Source organism: Neovison vison, chromosome 7, assembly GCF_020171115.1.
Source record: "Neovison vison isolate M4711 chromosome 7, ASM_NN_V1, whole genome shotgun sequence".
Lineage (NCBI taxonomy): Eukaryota > Metazoa > Chordata > Mammalia > Carnivora > Mustelidae > Neogale > Neogale vison.
In genome coordinates, this window is record NC_058097.1 from 142,949,273 (window position 1) to 142,959,225 (window position 9,953).

The window sequence follows — 9,953 nt, forward strand, 5'->3', positions numbered from 1 at the left end:
TTGGTATTAGAGATCTTTTTAAATATATTTTGATTCACTCATTTGATACCTACTTGAACATTTAATCTTTTTTATAGCATAAATAGAACATAAACTTTAGAGACAAATAGATTTAGAATTAGTTAGCCTCATCTTTTACCAGCTGTGATTCCTTGCTACACATGCTGCATTTGTAACTAGTAGGGAACAATGATATCATTTAAAAGGGTTTTTCCAAGGTTTGAACTGGGTTATACATTTCAAGCTCTTAGTATACTATGTAGCACAGAGGAAGCACTCAAAACTGTTAATTGTATCATGGAATTTCCTAGAATATTAATCAGAGTGGTATACGTATATGTAAATTAATAGTGCTGTCACAGGGAGTAAGGATGGCTTATCTGTTTTCAGATCATTAGTATATAAAAAATACTAACACTGAAAGTTCACTGACGATAGCTTGAATTTTGAAGATTTGCAGTGCCTTGGGTTTTTTCCCTATTGAATATCATTGTAAGCACAGAAAACTAAGAGTATAGAATGTTCTATATAGAGAGCTTAATATCTGTGAAAGCCAGTATAAAAGTAACCACAGATGTGATTTAGCAGAAAGATTTTCTCAGACTGGTTATTTGTTTGAATTTATTTTTTTTTTGTTTGTTTTGTGTTATGTGGAACAATACTATATATAAAAGTTATATAAGAAGAACTGATCTATTTGGTGATAAGAGAAGTTCAGTTTCTTATCTGTTCAGCTATACCACCAAGCCATCCATGAGTTTGCTCTGAAGACCCCTTCCCCACAATGCTCAGGGAACACACACACACACACACACACACAAAGAAAGAAGGAAGGAAGGAATGAACAAATGAACAAAAGAGAAAAAGAAAGACTTTGACCTACTCCAGTCCTTTAAATTTTAAGATAGAGAAACTGGCCAAGCATAGTGAAGTGACATGCCCCAGGTCACACTGAGAGAGGGACAAGTCTGGTTGTACTGACTCCCATCTATTATGGGATCATGTTGACCCTTATAAAGAATATATTTATAGTTTAGGGCAGCAAATGTGGCTCTGGGAAATGTGGACTTTCCTTCCTTTTTACCAATCATATCATTTTGGTGGTTGCACATGTACTATAGTATCAGTTCTCAAAGTGTGGTCACCAATCAGCAACATCAGCATTACTTTTATTTGTTTTTAATTTTTTTAAAGATTTATTTATTTATTTGTGTGGGGGTAGAGAGAGGGAAAAGAGAAACTCAAGCAGACTCCATGTTGAGGACAGAGCCCACCTGGGGCTCAGTCTCATGACTGTGAGAACATGACCTGAGCTGAAACCAAGAGTCAGAGTCTTAACCGACTGTGCCACAAGGTGCCCCAGCATAACTTTTAAAAAATACAGATTCTTGGGCCTACTCAGACCACCTAAGTCAAAAATTCTGATGGTGGTGCCCTGGACCTTACAGTTTAACAAGCCCTCCAGAGGATTCTAATATTCATTTATGCTTGAAAACCTCTATAGTAAAGAAATTACTTGGAAATTAGCTCTCTGTAAATTAATCTTAATTACCTGGCTTACCTATCAATAGGCAAAAGCCACTAAAAAGATACATAAAGTTCTGTAAAGAAAATAATTGAAAGGGAAAATGAAATTTTGTTGATCACCACCTTATATAACAAACTCTTTGATTTCTGTTAGTTGTTTAATCCTTAAGGAGCATTCTGAAGTATATATATTATTATCTGAGCTTTGATGGAAAAAATAGATTCAGAAAGATGAAATAGCTTGCCTAAGATCATTCAGCTGGAAGTTGCAGACCTAGGATTTGAACCCAGATATAATTTGACTCCAAAGCTTTAAATCTTCCCATTATACATAGAAACCACTGGGCACTACACACACCTGGGGTGAGATAGCAACAACTCTGGGGGGAAAATCCGTGCATTCAATCTCTTCATCATTATGGAGTGCTTTAATGTTGATTATATTTAGGATGTAATATACCTCTCTTTTGATGTTACAAGGAAACAATATTTTGTCACTCTGACACAAGAGAATGAATGCCTTTTCTACTCTTCTTCATTCTCTTCTTCACATCTATTTGAATATCAATCCCCATATTTCTATAAACTTGCATAATGATGACAAGCTAATGTATATGTATATGCTCATTTTTTTTTTCTTTAGCATTTCATGTAAGAAATAATGTAGCTCCAATGTATCCTGTTTGGGGACATATAAAAAGTTTCTGAAAAATGAATCATTACCTTAGATATTATGTAAATAAAATCATGTAAGTATTATGTAAATGTAATTACATATAGAAGTAATTATAGGGATATATATTGCAAACTTAGGAGTTTAATATAGGAAATTATAGGAGAGGGTAATTATATATCATATTCCCCAAAGCTTCAGCATGGAGGAAGAAATTCATCCATTTTCATATCCAAAAGAGACATTAAATATTTTATTGTGTTCTGCAGAGGGTGTGGTGAATGGGTGGTCTGATTAGGGAACTAGGATGAGTAGGTTTGTGAATTCAGAGGATGTTTGTATTGTGGAAGCATATCAGTTCTAGAGCTATTAAGATTACTTATCAATTATAGGCCTTGCTTATCTCTACTTGAGACTGGTTTCCATTGTGTGGAGAGGAAAATTCTTGCCTGATCCATGTTCTAGGATTCTGCCAGTAAGAATGACAGCCGCATAAGCTAGTACCTTGTAATGTTCTGGAAAATTGAACTTGATTGGACAGATTGTACTAATGGCTGCCAGAAGAAAAATAATCTAAAGAGATAAATGCATAGAATTTAGCAGAGAAGTGTATGTCATATTACTTGAGGACCTGTATCAAGGGTTGTATCTGACATGTGGTGTGGAGTCTCTGTATAGGAGAATGGATGGAACTTGAGAGTATAATGCTAAGCTGAGTAAGGCAGAGAAAGACAAATACCACATGATCCCACTCATATGTAGAATTTAAGAAACAAAACAAATAAGCCAAGGGAAAAAAGAAGAGAGAGAGAAACCAAGAAACAGACTCTTAACTATAGAGAGCAAACTGATTGTTACTGAAGAGGAGGTGGGCAATATATTGTACACCTGAAACTAATGTACCACTGCATGTAAATGGTACCAAAATTAAAATAAAAAAAAAACACCTTAATAAGAGAACAGAAATCACAAGTTAATGAGATCAGATTTGGAAGCAGAGCAAAACAAGAATTTCAGGTACTCAATCATACTGAAGGACAACCGAATGTTTGGTTATCAGAGAAATTAACTCAAAGACTCAAGACTCAGAGGACACCTTTTTGGACAAATGTAGCAGCCAATCACTGTACCTCACATGTCCTATTCAAGGGCAATTTTGTCATTTTTCTAAGTAAATGTATCCCCAGTTTCTTTACTTTTCTCTACCTCCACTGCTGTTGTCATACTCCATGCCACCATCATCTTTTGCCTGAATGGATTACAGTTGCCTCCTAACCACTTGCATCATTACCTTGCCAGTTACTCTCTTCATTATCTGTTTTGCATACTGCAGCCAAAGTGATTAATCCTTTAGTCACTCCACATTGATTTTAGGGAAAATATTAAAGTCCTTAACATGATCTATAAGTCTCTGCATGCTCTTATACCCACTTACTTCTGCATTCTTATCTTGTGTTCCTCTCAGCCCAGTTCCCTCTGTAACTCAATACTGCCCAATTTCAGTTCCCTTAGGTAACATCCCTTTCTGCCTAGGAAGCTTCCTCCATTACCCTTTCTCTTTTAGGTCTTAGATGTTTCAATTCAAATACTGTTTCATCAGGAACTGTTCCCTTTACAATTTTCTCTGGAAGCAAACACGCACATACATCTGGTCTCCTGTTACATTTCCTCTAACTGGTTTGTAATTATATATTTGTGTGTTGATGTGAATAAATGCCTGTCTCTCCAACTAAACTTTAACTACATGAAAGCAGGAACCATGTCTTTTTTTTTTTTTTAAGGATGTACCCTAGAGCTCAGATCAATGGTTGTTATAAATTGTTTGCTAAGCAAAGTCTTAGATATGACACCAAAGTATAAGTGACAAAAGAAAAAAAAACAGATATATTGAACTTCACAAAATTACAGAACTTTTAAACTGCAAATAGTATCAGTGAAGTGAAGTGAAAACCCACTGAATGAGGAGATATTTAGAAATTATTTATGTAGCAGGAGTCTTGTGTTTAGAATATGTAAATGACTATGACAACCCAAGTAATAATAAAAACCCACTAAAAATGGGCCAAGAATATGAATAGCCATTTCTCCAATGATAGTATACAGATGATCAATAAGCATATGATAAAATGCACATTACACTATTCAGAAATGCAAATCGAAACAATAATGTGATATTACTTCATGCCCACTAGAATGACTATAATAATAATTAAGGATAATAACAAGTGTTGGTAAAGGATATGTGCAAATTGGAATCCTCATACATTGGTGGTAGAGATGTAGAATGTATAGCCACTTTGGAAAACACTTTGGCTTGTCTTCAAAATATTAAATGCAGAATTATTATATGACTTATAGCTATTTCACTTCTAGTTATATACCCAAGATAATTCAAAACATGTCTCCATGGTAAACTTTGTACACAGATGTTTATTATAGCAATAATCATAATGGCCCCAAAGTAGAAACTACTCAATTTTCCATCAACTGGTGAACAAGTAAAGAAAACATAGTATATTTATACAATGGAGTATTATTCAGCAATATCAAGAAATGAAGTACTGATATATGCTACAACATGGAGGAACCTTGAAAACATTATGCTAAGTGAAATAAGCCAGTCACAAAAGACCATAAAATACCAATTACGGTTATAATTCTATTTACATGAAATATTCAAAATAAACAAATATACAGGGACAGAAAGTAAATTAATATTTCCCTAAGAGCAGGAAGAGAATTGGGAGGAAATAGGAGTGACTGATGATGGGTATCTTGTTTTTATTTTTTTCTTGGCATCAAAAAGTTTATAAAATTAGATTATAATGATGGTTACACATCTGTGTGAATATACTAAACATCAGTGATTTTATGTATATATATATATATAAAAGACATATATATATATATTTTAATATTTATCTGTTTATTTATTTGACAGAGATCACAAGTAGGCAGAGAGGCAGGCAGAGAGAGAGAGAGGAGGAGGAAGCAGGCTCCCTGCTGAGCAGAGAGCCTGATGTTGGACTGGATCCCAGGACCCTGGGATCATGACTGAGCTGAAGGCAGAGGCTTTAACCCACTGAGCCACCCACGCACCCCAGTGATTATATATTTTAAATGGAGGAATTATATGTATCAATAAAACCATTAAAAATTTTTGTCAAACTTGAAAAGACAAATTTCTTGTATTTAATGTGTGGGTGCATTATTTTTACTGAATGGCCAAAAACTGTATGCCCATTCAAAAGTAATGCAAAACACCAGACATGGTAACTACATGGGTAAATAATATTTAAAGAGAGTCTTATCTTTAGATATATTTGAAAGATAATTATTTAAAGCAAAACTATTAACAATGTATTGTGAATTTTATAATGTACATGGAAGTAAAATATATGATAATAATAGTGAAAGGGTAGGATGGAAGAAATAGAAGTTTATTATTGTAAGGTTCTTACATATGATGTATTGTCATAGCACTTGAAGCTATACTATAATCAAAGATGTATGCTATGAATTCTAAAGCAACTATTAAGATAATAAAAGAGAAGTGTAGATAATAAAATATAATAAAAGAGAAGATAGTAGAAGAGAAGTGTAGCTTAAAAATGAAGTTAAAAGCAATTAAAAATAGTTAATCCAAAAGAAGGCATAATAAGAGGAGCAAGGCTATAAACAATATATGGGACATATGGAACAAATAGTTAAAAATATGGTGAATTTAAAAACAACTTTGATAATCTCATTAAATATAAATGGACTAAATGCTCCAATTGAAAGTCAGAGATTGTGAGGTTGGATAAAAACCATATATCAAATACAGGTAACATACATTAAATATAAAAATACAAATAGGTTAAAGTGGAAAAAAAAATGAGAAGAAAACATGTCATGCTATCACTAAGCAAAAAATAGTTGCAGTAGATATATTAGACAAAGTAGATTTTAGGTGGCAACTCAGAAAGTGGATGTAACATTGGTAAGCCATTAGGCATCTAATAACACAGCTTCAAAATATATGAAGCAAAATCTATTAGAACTGCAAGTAGAAATCAATAAATCATTATTGATATTAGATATTAGAATACTCACAACAAATAATTTGATATTAGAATACTCACAACAAATAGGGCAAGTCAACAGAAAATCATTAAGTTTATAGGTGACTTGAACAACACTAAAAACCAACTTGGCCTAATTAACATTTATAGAATACTCCACTGAACTGGAGTAGAATATCTATTGTTTTCAAATACACATTAAATAGTTAGCAAGATAGACCATATTCTGGCCCAAACATGTATTTCAGTACACTTAAGATAATTAATGTTACACAATATCTTTTATGAATTTTAATGAATTAAATTAGAAGTTGATAGCAAAAGATACCTAGAAAATCCCCCAAATTTGAAAACTAAATAACACACTTCTAAATAACCTATGGTCCAAAGAAAAAAATTAAGAGGGAATTCAGGAAATATTTTTGAACTGTATGAAAATGAAAATACAATGTAGAAAAATTTGTGGGATTTACCTAAGACAGAACTTACAGGAAATTTTATAACATTTTTGCTTTAGAAAAAAAGAAGTGTCATGAATGACCTCAGCTTTCACCTTAAGAAACTAATAAGAGAAAATTAAATGCATGGTAAGCAAAAGATAGGATGTAATAAAGATCCAGTGCAATCTCCCTCAATGAAATAGAAGACAGAAAAACAATAGAGAAAATCAATGAAACTAAAAGTTTATTCTTTGAAAATATCAGTAAAATTGGTAATATCATATTGATCTAGAATAAATATAAAATAGACACACATTAACAATATCAAGAATGTTAGACTTGAATATTATGAATTAATACCAATAGATTTGATAACTTGGATGAAGTGGACAAATCTCTTGAAAGTTACAAAGTACAAAGACTCACTCTAGTGATTTAAATTAAGTGTCCCCTGAATTACAGTCTTTGCAGGTATAATTAGTTAAGGATCTTGAGATGAGATCTTCTTAGATTTGGGCCCTAAATCCAGTTACTGGTGTCTTCATAAAATAGAGATTTATACATAGACATAGGGAAAAAAGGCATGTGAAAACTGAGGAAGAGACTGAAATTATGCTGCCAGAAGCTGAGGAATTCCAGGAGCCACCAGAAGTTGGAAAAGGCAAGGAAGGTTGAAGTTGAAGGAATTATACTCCTGATGTCAAGATTTATTAGAATGCTACAGGAATGACTGTGGTAGTGTCATAAAGGTAGACATATGGATCAGTGGAACAAAATAAACATCCATAGATACAGATCCATACATTTAAGAACAACTGATTTTTTACAAAAGTAATTCATCGGATAAAAGATAGTCTTTTCAACAAATGGTTTTGGAACAATTGGATATTCAAATGCAAAAATGTGAACTTGAATCTGTATCTCATACTGTATATAAAAATTAACAAAATGGATCAGAGTTCTAAATTTTAAATGTAAAACTATAAAGCTTCTAGAGGGAAACGGAAAAAAAAGTCAGTGTGGCCTTAGGTTAGGCAAATTTCTTAGCTATGACACTGAAAGCAAGATCTACAAAAAAAATAATAAATGAAACTTCATCACAATTAAGTAGTTTTGCCTTTCAAAAGACACTGAGAGAATAATTAAAAACACACAAGTATGGAAAGGTGTTTGCAAATCAAATATCCAATAACAGATTTTATTCCAGAGTATATAAAGGACACTCCAGATGTTATTATAAGAAGTCAAACAAACTAATAATAAACAGGCAAAAGATTTTTACATAAACTTCATTAGAGTACACATATCTATAGTAAGTAATCATTTGTCATTAATCATTAGGGAAATATAAACTAAAACCACAAAGATGCCACTACATGCCTTACTAGAATGTCTAAAATCAAAAGGAACGGTGACTCCAATTGTATGGATGTGGAACAGTTAGAAATCTCATGTCCTGCTGGTAGACATTTACAAATGTAAAAACCCTTGTGATGACATTTTGGTGATTTTTTAAAAAGACAAAACACCTCCCAGTTGATATAACCATTATATTCATAGATTCTGACCCATGAGAAATTTAGGTATACATCTATACAAAGACTTACAGATGGTTATTTGTAGCAACCTTACTTGTATCGCCCCAAAATTGTAGAAACAACCTACGTATCCATCAGCGGGTGAATGGATATATCAACTGTGTTCTAGCCGTACAACAAAAGCTCAGAATAAAAGGCAGTAAGAAGTAAAAAACTACTTACACATGCTACAATATGGAGGAATCTCATAATAATTTTTCTGTGATAAAGAAGACAGATAAAAATGCACATACTTTTTGATTTCCATTTATAGAAAATTCTACAAAGTTTAAACTAATCAATAGTGACAAGAAATAAATCAGTAGTTACCTAGGTACTAGTAGGTAGGAGTGGGATTAAAATAAGTAAGAAGAACTTTTGGGGTGCTGGGTATATTCACTATCTCAGTATTGGTGATGTTTTCCTGAGTATATACAAGTATCCAGGATTTTCAAATTGTATACTTACAGTACGAACATTTGAACACTGAAAAATAAATATTGAGCCAGACGATGGTAGCAGAGAGAACAAGGGTGATATACAAGACTTTAACCCCCCAATCCTGCTCAGGGCCTTGGACTGTATTCTTCAGGCACTGTAGAACCCTTGAAGGTTGTTAGTGGGCCAGTTACATTATTTGCATTTTAGCAATGTGACTGGCAGCAGTGAAGGGAAAGGATTGGCAACACACACATTTTTTTTTTTTAAACATTGTAATGGAATTGCAACAAATGTTCCAAATAATCTCTGCAGGATTTCCAGTGAAACCAATTAGCATACATTTGAAAAAGTGCTGGTGGGGTTAGGGACTTATTCTGTAGCCATTAAAACAAATTGGCCCATGTTGGCATACAAGCTAGTAAGTGGCAGAACAATGACTTAAAACCAAGTCTGTCTGATTGAAAGCCTATTTCTCTTTCCACTACTCATGCCTTCTCCCACCTGGATACAAACCTCATTCCAAAAGCTAATGGTAATGAGGACTCAAGTAATCAAATGAGAATTTCTCAGGATTTTCTTCAAATCAGAATGTGGATTAAATGTTATATAATGCCAGGTCTGCTGCAGTGGTTCTTAATGGAAGCTGAACAGGCTGTACTCTGACCCTGCCGAAGCATGCTGTACCAGTAATGGTTTACATCTACACCTTTTTATTTGAAAATAAGAGTCACAGTCCCAGACCATCCCCAAAGTGACACACATTAAAAGTGATTTAATTGGCTATTCACTGTCTTGCTTAAGGACAATCAATTCAGTAAGCCACAATGCTGTATGTAGGCACAGTCTTCCATACTGGTTCAAGAATAGTATCTCTAGTATAACCCAGATTATGTTGTTTCTCAGAGAAGCTCTAAGAGTTAAGAGGATAGAAAACAAGAATGCCAAACTTAAATTTACTTGGCAGAGGAGAGGTTAAACTTTAAAATTACCAGCCTTCTGGAAACATGAAAAGCAGTTACCCTTATTCCATCCTATTTGGAAGTCGTTGAAGGATTTCGACATTTTGACAATCTGAAATGTCAGTCATTCATTCATAGAAATCTACATGAAATTTGCCTGTTTGGCTTTTCAAACTGTTGAACAAAACCCTCTTTGGACTTTGGCTAATAGTACTAATCAAAACTTTAATAATAGACTTGTCATTTACCCTTTTTTATTATAAGCTGGATGG